Source organism: Arachis hypogaea, chromosome 12 (genome assembly GCF_003086295.3).
Source record: "Arachis hypogaea cultivar Tifrunner chromosome 12, arahy.Tifrunner.gnm2.J5K5, whole genome shotgun sequence".
NCBI classification, from domain to species: Eukaryota; Viridiplantae; Streptophyta; class Magnoliopsida; order Fabales; family Fabaceae; genus Arachis; species Arachis hypogaea.
In genome coordinates, this window is record NC_092047.1 from 10511557 (window position 1) to 10525681 (window position 14125).

The following is a 14125-nucleotide window of genomic DNA, read 5'->3' on the forward strand; positions in this document are numbered from 1 at the left end:
AAAAGTGTAGTAATAATAATCTTAAACATAACTCTAAAAAAAAATTTTCTGTACATTAAAAATCAGTCTTCATATATTTTTGTCGATTAATATATATTATTTCATATATTCTTTTAATAAAATAGTTAGTTTTCAAAATAATTAAATTTATCGTAGTACAATAACCAAATATTTCAATGTTGAATAATAAAACTTTTGTATATATAGTAATATAATTATAATATTTTTAAATATTAAATACGCATTTCTGTACATTAATTAGTTGATTATATATATAGCATGACACCAAAAATAATTAGGGAAAGTATGAGGAACCAATGGAATATTTATATAATGTGTACAATGGAGGTTTAGGGAGTATTATAGATATAATTATTAGTGTTACCCTTTCTCATTAATTGAAGTTTTTGGGATGTGGTATCATGAAATGATATTAAAACCTTAGATCCGAAAAGTCAAGAGTTCGATCCTTGGTGAACCTCAAAATTAATTTAACTTGTTGAGAAAATGTTTATTATCGCTAGTACTCGGATGGTTATTCTAGATAGTATGGGATGTTCATTTTATAACTCAATAGCCCATTATACATATTGTACAAATAGTCCATTGTCTTCCTAGCGGGATCCTAAAAAAATAATTATTATGTATAATGTGCAATATTATCTAATTTCTTAAGAAATAATAATTAAAATTAATTTTTCATTTATCCTATTAAAATAAAACGGTAGGTATATATACGTCTCTTTAATTTGTTCCAAACATGCAGCAGAGAAATGTTGTTGTCTTTTTTCTTTTTACCAACTGATTTATTTATTTATTATTATCACATAAAGAGTATGAACAAATCTGTTGAATGTAGGCGAGAAATAAAGAAACAGAAAACCACAAATTAGAGGAAAAAACATGTTATGTTTTGTTGTAGGTCAAGTTATGATGCGTTATAATAAGTTGGTATAAGTACCGGTTGTGATCATGCGTCTCCAAAATATATAATTTTATTGCAAACTCTACTTTTCATATACAAACGATGAAATGTAATATGAGAAATTTAATGAAGCTTTATTCAAAGTCGTTCTAAGAAAATAGTATGATTTTTAATGTGTATATTGACCTTTCTGTTCATTAAATCATCTTAGCTTTTTGAACGTGGTTTAATTTATTGGTCTTCAAATCTTGAACATGAAGTCAAATTATTACCAACTCTCCTAATTTTTTTGTCTTAAAAAAAAAACTCTTAATAGTTAATAAGTAGTAGTAAGTTGTTGTGTAAGATCGATCCGGGAAAATATGGACCAGCAGTTAGAAAATTATTGCTTTCCCTCTGTAACTAAAGCTGCTTCTTTAAGACTTTGAACATTATTTCATGGAGGTAATATGAAATAAATTAATATAAAATGTTCTACCAATATGAAATCTTTAATAAATTAATATAAATATTCTAATACTGTATAAATAACATAAATTAATATAAAATATTATACCAAAATTCACCATTCACAACTCATCACATGCAAACTCCAAAAAGAAAGAAGGTGGAATTTATACATAGTTTAGGAATTAGGAATTAGGAGGTGGGAGATAGCTATACGTATGAGGTGACAAATGAGCTAGTCTGATCTGTTTCGCTTCGTTAAAAATTCATTTTGCCTGGTAAAACAATCTCAAATTTTTTTTCCATTTCGTGTCTAATGGCGAGTTGGCAGGTTAAGCCGGTTAATTTTCTTTTTTTTATATTAATTTTTTATTATTAAATCATTAAATATTATAATTTTACGATCATTTTAATAAATTTATTATTTCTAAAGATATAAAAAATTATAATTTTTAAATGGTGTAAGTATTATTTTGGTTTCTAATGTTTAGGGTCAGAATCGAAACCGTCCCCAATGTAATTTTTTATTTAGAATCATCCTTAACATTTTTTTTCGTATTAAAATCGTCATTTTAACTTTTTACGGACAAAAATATCCTCCACCACCATCACCACCTTTACCACCACCACCACCTCCCTTACTCCCATCAAATACTAATAATCAGATTCAAGAACACCAACAATAACACATTATTCAAATCCAGAAACAACAACATCAAATTCAACAACCAAATCAACACACAATAACAATGAAATTAGAAAATATCAAATCAAAATCAGATTAAAAGTAGAAGCAGAAGCAGACCCAGAAGTAGAAGAAGCAGAAGCTCAAGCAGAAACAGAAAGGCCGAAGCAAGAAGCAGAAGGCGAAGCAAGAAGCAGAAGCCAAATCAAGAAGCAGAAGGCGAAGCAGAAACAGAGGCTGAAGCAAGAAGCAGAGGCGGCGAGGCAGCGAGGTGCAGCGGCAAGGTGACGAGGAGCAACGGCGAGAACGCGGTAGTGAGGAACAACGGTGCAGAAGCAGAAGCTTTCTTCTTGGCTCGCGACGGCGGCTCCAAGCTTCGCCGGTGCCGTCCCCCTCCCCCCTTCCCTTCCCCCTTCCCATTTTCCTTCCCCCTCCCTCGCGTCCTTTTCGCTTTCCCTTTCTCCCTTCCCCTCTCGCGTCTTTTCTTTTTTTTATATATAATTTTTTTATTAGGATAGGAGTAATTTAGTAATAAAATTAAAAATTTTATTAAAAAAGATGATTTTAATACGAAATAAAACGTTAAGGACGATTCTAAATAAAAAATTACGTTGGGGACGATTTCGATTTTGACCCTAAACATTAGGGACCAAAATAGTACTTATCCCTTTCTAAATTCACAAACATTAAAGTCTTTATAATTCTAAATATGTAATAAACATAATCATCAACCAGGTTTTTTGAAACAAAATAATAAAACTAACATTGTAAAAAATAAAACAAACATTGTCTAATACATATAATTAAACATATTCAAGTCTCTAATCAATCAAATATAAAACATAATCCAAATTATAACTTAGAACATCTTCAATTACAAAAAAAAAAAGACAGGCCCGCCGAAGAAGCCCGTCCCACCCCGCCGAAACCCGTGAATTAGACGGTGCGGGTTTGGCGGGCTTTTTAATTATGGTGGTTTCAAATTTTCAGCTCGCCCAGCTTTTTTTGGCGAATTACGCGGGCTGGCCTGACGGGTTCTGTCCCGTTTGCCACCCCTAGCTACACGCATCACGCTTCTCACAGGTACGGGAAGCAGCTTTGTAGGCGGAGCAAAGCTCCCAACTTGATCCAGGACATGTGTCTTCTCCCCAACTTCTTGCACTTAGCATGATGGCAACGTTAGAGACTCGTTTGTTGCGAGAAGCTTTTGACACCATATACACATTTAACTCCTATGCGGCCCACTCATCTGCACATCACCAAAATCACACGAATAGAAAAAATAATTTATGTTATTTATACGGTATTAGAATATTTTACTATACCACGAATATATCTGTAAGGGTTTATTTAATTTATAGAGTAGAGGTAAATACTAAATCGGTACCCGAAAGATTATGGCGCTGAGAAAATGGTACCTGACTTTTGTTATTGACAAAATAGCTCCTGAAAGATTTTAAAATTTGACAAAATCACCCAACCGCGAAAGGATGATGTCACAATAAATGGAAAATGCCGATGTGGTCGTTGGAAGAGAGCTCCGATGATAGCAGAGAGCTCTAGCAATGTTTCCGGCGACGTTTTTGGTGACCTTCTTCTTCTTCGTGTTCACCGCTTTTTCTTCTTCAACATGCCACTACGTCCATTTTTGCCATGAAAGCCGAAGAAGAAAACTACCATGGCACGCCACTATACCTCGCTGCATTATGTTCGTCTCTTCTTCTTCTTCAACATGCCGCTGCGTCTCCTTTCGCCATGGCAGTACCTCACCGCATTCTCGTGTTTGCCGCTTCTTCTTCTTCTTCAACACGCCGTTGCGTCCCTTCCGCGTCCCCTCTGCCAAGACAGCACCTTGCCGCCGCGTCTCCTTCTGCCATGGCAAAGAAAAAGAAGAACACTGGAAACGTCGTCGGAGCTCTCTGCCATCATCAAAGCTCTCTTCCAATGACCACATCAACGTTTTCCGTTCATTATGACGTCATCCTTTTACAGTTAGGTGATTTTGTCAAATTTTAAAATCTTTCAGGAGCTATTTTGTCAATAACAAAAGTCAGACACCATTTTATCAGCGCCAGAATATTTCGGATACCGATTTAGTATTTACCTCTATAGAGTATAAGTAAGATAATAACTTTAGCTGGATATTAATAAAACTAGGCATCCAAATTTTTTTAAACCAAGTTTTCGACCAAATCATCGCGCATTACTTCTCCTTCATACATACGTACGTACGCAGGGACAGATGCATGTTTAAGGAAGTGGGGGCAAGTGTCCCCTAGTGGAATTTAAAATTTTTTTAACTAATATAGTAATAAAATTTATTTGCTCCCACTATATAATTTAATTTAATCCCACTATAATTGAACTTCACTCATCAACTTTAATTATGTAAAAACAAATGGTAATATAATCCAAGATTTAAATGAATTTGTTACAATAACCTTTAAAAAGAAAGAGTGAAATAATTATAAATTTGTTATTTTATAATTACAACTAATAAATAAACTTAAAATTTGAAAAAATCTGTTTATATACTTAGTGAATATTTGTATTGTCCCGTGTATATATATTATATATATTTGATTATTTGTTCAAAACAGATGTAACTACTAATTTGATATCCAAAAGATTCAAACAAAATAATCCTTGAATGATTTGAAAATTGCAATAAAAATAATTAATAAATATTATATTTATTAAAAGTGACAAAAAACTTTCGTATTTAATAAATGACATATCCATTTAATTTAAATTATTTTGTCAATGTTTGAATAAATATTTAGAAGATGCATAAAAATATTTAGAGTAAAATTTTATCTCTAGATTTTTTTTCAAAAAAATTTAATCATTCACAATTAAAAAAATTTTAAAAAATTCAGTTGACATAAAATTATAAATTTTTGAAAATGAAAAGATCTTATTTTTTTAATATTACTTATAAAAAATTGCATCAAAATATGACATCTAAAGTCTTTTTTTAGAATATATATTTAATGTATATTTAGTTCTTCGAGACTTATTTGTTGTTAACACCTTTTAAAGTTATTTTTATTAGCGATATAAATTTTTTGATACTATTTGATTGTTTACTTGTTTAAAATAATATGTTTCAAAACATTATTCTCTCTTCTATAAATTACCGCTAGGTTAGCATCTTAATTTTAAAACAATAAAAATATTTGATAGTCAATAATAAAATTCAGCTCAATATTTTATTAGATTTGATTATAAATATATATAATTATTCTGTTAAATTAATTTCAAATGAAATCTTATTAAACTAATTTTAATATTAAATTAAAAATAATTAATAAAAATATTAATATTATATTATTGATTATAAATAAAAAATAGTTAAATAATAATAATAATAATAATAAAATAACAAAATTAAAATAATATTGTTTATTCACTGGTATTTTTTTTAAGTTAACTTTAGTTTTTTTTGAGATAACGTTAGTTGAAAAAACCTTTTTAAATATGAATATTATAAAGAATCGATTTCGTAATCGTATGAGAGATGGATTTTTACATGATTATTAACGACATATATAAAAAGAGAGATATTTGATTGTATTTAAAATGAAATTTTAGATTTGATTGTATTTAATCTTTTTAAAATATAAAACCTAAAAAATGAAATTTTAATTTATATATTATTATTTAAATTATTATTTTAGTATTTTAATTTGTTGGTTCGATAATTTAAAGACTAATTATATTTTATAATAACAAAGTATAAATATAAAAATTATTATCATATTATGTATATTTTGCCCTCACTCACAAAATATTCTGGATTCGTCATTGTACGTACGTGCGTGTGGGTGCTGCTTTTTCTCATTTTTTCTTATTGCTGCTTCTTCTTTCTCTTCATCTTCTTCCTCCTCATTCATCATCGTCGTCATCTTCTTGTTTTACGTGCTTCTTTCTTTAATGTTGTTGTCGTTGTCGCTGTCGCCACTGTTATCTCCTCCTACATCGTCTTCATCATCGTCTTCTTCTTCTCCTATAAATATTCGAAAAATTAGAACACATAAATTTTGGTGCACAACATAAAAATTTTAGTATACAACACAAGAATATTTGAAAAACCACATATCCAAAACATTGTTATGCAACTAACCAAATATGTACAACATATAAATTTTTAGAGGACTACATACTTAGAACATTGACTCACCCAACTAATAAAATACCCTTGCAGTAAAAATTTATGTGCTATGTGCAAATATTTATGTGCAAAAATTTCTATATTATATTGATAAGTTTGTGAAATGTGCAAAAATTTTTGTGCTATATCAATAAATTTATATGCTCTCTAAGTAAAATTTCTATGCTGCAACAAGTGCGGAAAAGAATAAGTGGTGACGTATGTGTACGTTTTTTTCCACTAAATTTACGCCAACTTGATTAGACTTAGTTACAAAAATACTTGCACATATAGTTAGGGCTGGCAATGGGTATGGTAGGGTTTGGACTCTACCTTAATCCTATCCGCAGGTTGAAAACTTTTTTAAAATTCTACCGTACTCTACCCGTCGGTTGAGAATTTCTCAACTCTAATCTACCCGCACCCTAAAGTTTTAAACTCTACCATACTCGCAGAAAAATTAAAATTTTTATTGCAAATATAAACTTTTTTATTTTTATTTTATGTTAACTTTATAAATATACAAATGCTTTAAATTACTAATTTAACTAACTAATTTAATGGTTAGTTACTTATTTTAAGCTATTATATGAAGAAGGATTTTGGTTTAACTCTCACCTCTTTTACTATATGTATAATTTCTAAAATATATATTATATATTAGAGGTGTGGGTAGAATAGAGTTGGATACACTTTAAATTTGTACCCTATCCTACCTGCAAGCAAATCTGAACCATTCTCTATTCTATCTGTAGCGGATTGAATAACCAATCCTATCTGAACAAATTAAAACATGTTGAACTAGATTGAATATTCACGAATAAAATATGTATTGTCAGCCATAATCATCGATTGGATATACTAGGATTGTAGGTTAATTAATTTGTTTAAAGGTAAGTTCTCGCACTATTTAAATTTGTCAATTTTTTATCTACATCTTTAGTGGATTTTAAATCCACATTGTTTAATTTGCGAGCTAAATAGGTTGAGTTTGCAGTTTAACGAGCTAATTTATTAGTCTACTTTAAGTGTATATATTTTTGAAAAATTACTTTAATGTGCTACAACTTATTAATCCGTAGTCTAACAACCTCTCTAAATATTAATTTTTTTTTTGTTTTTTGTTTTTAGACAATTAATCATGTGAGAATTCAGCTATTATTATTCCCTTTATTTAGCCATGACCCATAATAAGTAATAATAAGTCAAAAGTGTGGATTGAAGTCGTTTGAGAACCTACATATTAAAGCAATATGAATGCTGACCTCATTAGAATAGCATATTTATCTTGTAATTCAGTTCATTAGTATTTGATCAATCCATTGGACCGGGTTAAATTGGTCAAATTGACCGATATACCCACCTCCAATAATGTTGTTTGAACATTTAAAAGTTTGTATATATGATATTAAAGGTGTTCAACTAAACCTTAATCGATATTATGTTAATAACCATGAGTAACCAACAAGATATTAAATAACTGACAAACAATTTGATCTTTTGTAAAAATGATGACATAAGTTCAAATCTCTAGAAGCGCACTTGGGGGGTGGTGGAAGGTGTAACCTTAAATATTTCAATTTAAAATTTTAAGCCCCCCCTTCCCCAAAAAAAAAAAGGTTCATATTTTTACTAAGGTTTCTGAGATCTTAGTTTGGACAATATTAACACCAATTCAAAGGACAACTGATGAATGGATTTTTGACGGTTTAAAATTTCATAAATAAAATCTCGTTGCAAGTATAGTTTTTAAACCAACAATAATTCTTTCATACAAAAATTTATTTGTCACAAGTACAAACCCCTAAAAATAATAACCGAAATATTTAAATCTCGGGTCGTTCTTCCTAGGAATTGCAATGAAATGTTCAATTATTGGCTATGAAGTATCTTTTGGGATTTTTGAGATAAAAAACAAGAAATGTAAATGGCAAAAGAAATAAACTAACAATTAAGGAAGCTCTTGGCAAGGTATGAGAATTAGAAGTCCTATCCTAATTATCATCATCAATTGTGACATGATAATTGTTCATTGCTTCCACTTAGTTAACATCTAACTATGAAGGAAAGTTGGATACAATCAACTTGAGACCACAAGTCCTAGTCTAATCAAAGTGAAAGACTAGCTTTAGTGACATTCAAGTTAATTAGCAACTTCCAATCATCAATCAACAAGAGAGTTCGATAATTCAAGAGTCACCAATTACTCAACCTAAACCAAGAGGAACAAAAATCTAACTCATAACTAGAAGAAGCATTTTAACAAACACCTAGTGGAAAATACAAACAAACACTATTGATTACAATAATTAAAGGAATCTACAACTACAAAAGCAAGAGATTAACAATAGAGAGACAAAACAATTATAAAACAACAAAGAACTTACTAATTGCATTGAAAAAGAAATGTAGATCTACAAAAGAATTCATAAACTACAACTAACAATACAAAGAAACTACAAGAGAAGTAGAATGCTACAACTACAAGGAAACAATTAAAGATGAAAAAGGAAATTAAGCAAGAGAAGAGGAAGTAGATCTAGATCTAAACCTAATCCTAATTCTAGAGAGAAGAGAGAGCTTCTCTCTCTAGAAACTAACTAAAGCCTCTTGAAAACTAAACTAAAACTAACTAACTCACTAATTAATTCATCCATCTTCAATCCTTGGGTTAAATAGCATTAGAAATGAGTTGGATTGGGTCCAAAATGCTTCAGAAATTGCTAGCCACGAGTTGCCTTTAGTGAGTCACATGCAGCTTCCCACGCGTACACGTACATCACGTGTACGCATCCCTAAACGCGAGGAAACTGTGGCAAATTTTATATCATTTTGAAGCCCCGAATTTTAGCTTTCCAACGCAACTGGAATCGCCTCATTTGGACCTTTGTAGCTCAAGTTATGATCGATTAAGTGCGAAGAGGTCATGATTGACAGCTTTGCGATTCCTTCATTTCTTCATGAGTTCTCCATTTTTACATGCTTTTTCTTCATTCCCTCAATCCAATCTTTGCCTCCTAAACCTGAAATCACTTAACAAATATCTCAAGGCATCTAATAGAATCAAGGTGAATTAAATTTAGCTATTTTAAGACCTAAAAAAGCATATTTTCACTCTTAAGCACAATTAAAGGAGAATTTACAAAACCATGCTATTTCAGTGAATAAATGGAAGAAAAGTTGACAAAACTCTCTAAATTCAACACAAGATAAACTCTAAAAATGAGGTTTATCAACAACCTGCAATAATATTCCGATGCTCAAATCAATAATTTTTTTTAGAGTGATCGTAATGAATCGTGTCCTACCTCGTGAGCTTCTTTTTCCCTTATATTACACCTCTCCGATATAACTGTTAGACATTTATTGTTTTTAATGTCATGATTTAATAGTTTTACGAGATAATAATTTTATTTGCTTTAATAATATATTTGTTGACTATTAATAACGAACCAATAACGTGATATTCTCATTTAGTAGGATTACTGGTGTATTATTCTTGGCCAGAATAAAAAGAAACCACAAACAAGCAAACAATCATAAGACTAAGATTATTCTTCCTCTAAGTGAGTTGGGTCTAGATAGTCATGAGCTTGTTGTGTGTTAATCTTTATAAAAAGTTGTTTCCTTGTATAAAGCAATAACTAAACAATATTTAGCTCTAAAAATTAGAAAAAATGGACAAAAGTACACATGAAAAATTTTAGAGTGCATAAATGTACATTTCAATCAATGAAAATGCTCAATATACCCCCAAAAAATCGATAACGATTGACAAAAATGGCACGTTGTTAGTGGAACTTCATTTCCGTTAAGTTTGGTGTCTATGTGCCTGTGTAGTATGATAATGTGGACTCTTTAGTGAGGCTTAGGTGGAAATAACCTAATTTAAAAAATTTAAAAAAATCTCAAATAAAATTGAGTGCCCTAATTATACATTACTTTAATAAGTTATACAAGCTCATCAAACCCAATATCCCCAACCCAATGTACAAACTAATTATCAATGTCGTTTAGTTACTAATTTTTGAATTCATCCTAACAATCAACTTTAATATCACTTTTATATTGGAGTCATCTATGTTCCTCTCTTCACTCATATTTGCATTATATTTCTATGGTTGTGACTGGTGTAATAAATTAGCATAAAAAATGGTCTTTTTTGTGCATTCATTTTCAAGTTCATCAACCCAAGTAAAATAATCACATCTTATCTCTAATTTCTGCTCCACACAAGTTTGGAGAAAAGAAGAATGAATCAGCATCAACTAAGATTTTTATTAACAGTGGAGGCACAATAGTTAGTATACATATATCTTATAATGCGGACATCATAAGAACCATCTATCTGGATTATCTACCGTTAGTGACTTTAGCAGCACAACATCCATGCCATAGTAGCATTTGCCACCATTGAAAGGTGTTTCTTCTTGTTTTTCTTCTTCACACCTCCAACAGAAGACTCACCGCTATCACTAGTTATTTTTCAAGCATGGTAGTCTCGATTTACCCTCAGATCTAGACTAAACTTTACCTTTCATCCCTCAATTTCTCAAGCCACTGTAATTGGAGTAAGAGATAGAGTTCTTTTAGAAACTAGAGCACCTAATTTTATTTAAAAATTTTTTAATTTGTTAAATTATGTTAGGAAAAGTATATGGAACCAAAAGGTTACCAGCCAAAAACTAAACAAAACCACATTAATTTATATTAATAATTAATTTTAAATTTTTTAAATTCAAAATTTAAAAAATTTAAAATTAATTAAGTAAACCTAATTAAAACCTATAAAAGCCTTCCTCTTCTCTCTCACATTAACCTATCCACCTCCAACAATCACACGCACCTCTCTCTCTGATCTCACCAATGCTGCTGGAAGCGCCGGCGATAGATGCCGAGGTCAACGCCGGCAAGTTTGGTGGTGGCGGAGAGGGAAGATGATCTTCACATAGTGTGTTACGAGGTAAATGCGAGAGGGAACAAGATTCAAGCTCTTGCGGGGGAAAATAACGTGATGAGTGCAATGGACAAGCATGCCAAGCAACTCACTTTCATGCAGCCGGCGAAGAAGGTTGATGAGATTTTCAGCAGACCAGAGACTTTCTTCTTCCCTGGCCCTCATCATGACGACTGGGGCAACACGAAGTCCAACTTTAATCCCAGGGGGAGAGGTAGATGCCGAGATCAACGCCGGCAAGTTTGGCGGTGGCGGAGAGGTCAGCGAGGACGTCCCCAGTGCCGGCCTTCCAGGGAGAGGAGCGGACAGAGTAGTTAGTGTATTGGGAAGGCCACAAGCAGAAACTGTCGTGGTGCTTGGCGGTGAGGATGACGCGGTTGAAGCCGTTGAGTTTGGCGAGGTGTATCCAGTGAGTGGCGTTGAGGTTGGTGGGGTTGAAGAGGGAAGGGTGTACGTGGCCGGAGCCCCACTCTTGTCCGGTGAAGGTGTTGAGACCGAAGTGGAAGAAGAAGGACATGTGGCTCAGTTGCCATTGGATCTGGAAGGCGTTTGGGAGGGACAATATGGGAACTGAATAACAACAACAACATGGGAGTAATAGTCCATCTTCAAAAAACATTCATTTAATATGAAAAAAACATCCTAATACTTAACAAAAGAAACATTCAATTATATTTTAGCAAAAATAATTAAATATTTATAAAATTTAAAAAGAAATATAAAATTCTTAAACAAATAAAGACATTCACATTTTCAATACAAAAAAATTCGAAAAATATATAAAAGAACATCCATTTAGTATGAAAAAAAACATTCTGATACTTAGCAGAAGAAACATCCATATATATTAACTCATAAAAATTTTGGATTCACCCAAAGGTATTTGGCTGATTTTTAGCTAATATCCTTTTGGTTCCCTAGCATTGCTCATTATGTTATTTTCATCCAAGCTTTACTAAAAAGTCCACCTTGTTACGCTATACAGCCACGTAGGCACTAAACTTAATGGAAATGGAGCTTCACTAACAGTATATCATCTTTATCTATCGTTACCAATCTTTTGGGAGTACATTGAGTATTTTGATTGATTGAAGTGTACATTTATCTACTCTAAAATTTTTTATGTGTATTTTTATCCATTTACTTTAAAAATTATTAAAATCTTTTTTATTAAAAAAGGAACAATAGAAAAATTTAAAGGAAATGCAATTAAAAATGCTAACATGAAATAATTATTGAAAAAAAAATCAACATACAATATGATGTTAAATACTCTAAAGAAAATCATACCATTATATAATTACGAGAGATTCAACCATTACATAGATATAGCTGGGCCCAAAAAGAGTCAGTCCAATTTTAATAGTCAGTAAAACTTCTCCAAATCTAAAGAGATTAGTTTAAGAGCCACACAGGTTAATTTTTTAGATCTATACGGAGCACGGATACTATTTGGAGAGTAAGTCACTGCTCCCCTCCACTATTTTAGTTATTATCTATATATCAGTAACTACCTCAACGTGGAATAATTTTCCATGCAATAAAGAAAGAAACCACCCACTATTTACAAGTAAAGTGATAACCAAGTCATCATCCACTTTTATAAATATTTCATTAAACTCAAATATTTGTCGAATTCAATTTTCATCTAGGCTTGCTAAACTCTTACTAACTCACACATCAGAGTTACTTGCAGATACCTTTACCATCGCCCAGGCGACGACGTCAAAGAAACCACCATCTAAGTGCAACTTAGAATAATCCTCTTCAGACGTTTAGACCTCACGTCCAAATCCAAAATTCATCTCGATTTTAGGTAACACCCCGAAATAGTAGTGACTTGGAAAATTTGATCCATAAATAAAAAAGGTGAATATGCTTGCACAATAACCGAGTTAATGTACATATTTTTAAAAGTTAAAAAAGGAGAAAGAAAATTCCAGTGTGATTTACTCTGCGTACTATGTTAAAGTCAAATATTGAAGTGAAGTTAATCTTTGATGGAATTTGCTTCAACTTGTGTGCCGACAAGGGAGAAAAAGAGAAATTAAGTGAGAGATATAGTGGTTAAGTTGTATAATGAAAAAAATTTTTCTTTTTGAAAGAGATATAGGTCGTGTCCAAAATTTTAAGGTGTAGAGTTTATAGAGTTGGAATATTTTTTTTGAACAATATCTTTATTCTTCTTTGTACATAAATAAATACTCATAAAAAATAGTTATATTGAATATAATGTCTTTTTTTTTGAATTTTGACTTGTAGTTTTATCCAATTTTGAGTTTTTACATATTAAATATTGATAATTATTTCTATAATAATTTTCACGCGTACATAATACTATTAAACTTTGTGTATACAAATGGTTTATGTATACGCTATTATTTATTTGACGATATTATTCATGAATATGTTTTTTCGTCACTCTTCTGTTAAAGTAAATTTTTTTATTAAAAAATAATGTCGTATTTTTTAATTTTGAACAAATATAGTACTCGTTGAGTAAATCACATAAATAAAATGAATGCCCACCAATTTTATGTGATTGTTCTACATTATTTTTGTTACATATCTTTTCTCTTTTCTTTTATGTAAATCGTGGTAAGAGATTTATCATTTACACGTAAATCGTATTACTCTACCACAATTTAGTAGAATGAATACAACAAAGCATTAAATCTTTATATTCTACAACAATTTAGTATGATGTAAGATTTGAATAAGTTAATTTTTACACTCTCATGTTTTGATGGAAATGGATCCTCTCCATTTTTTTGAATACTTGAGAGAATAAAGTGTAATCTCTCACCTTTAATTCTATAAGTGGGACCAAAATTAAATAGGAGAGAGAGAGTAATGAATGATGAGATTAAACACTAGACACCATCCAATTTTTTTTCCACTGAAGAAGATCCACTCCCTTATAGGGTGAAAGCAGCAAAAATACTAAATTATTGTACC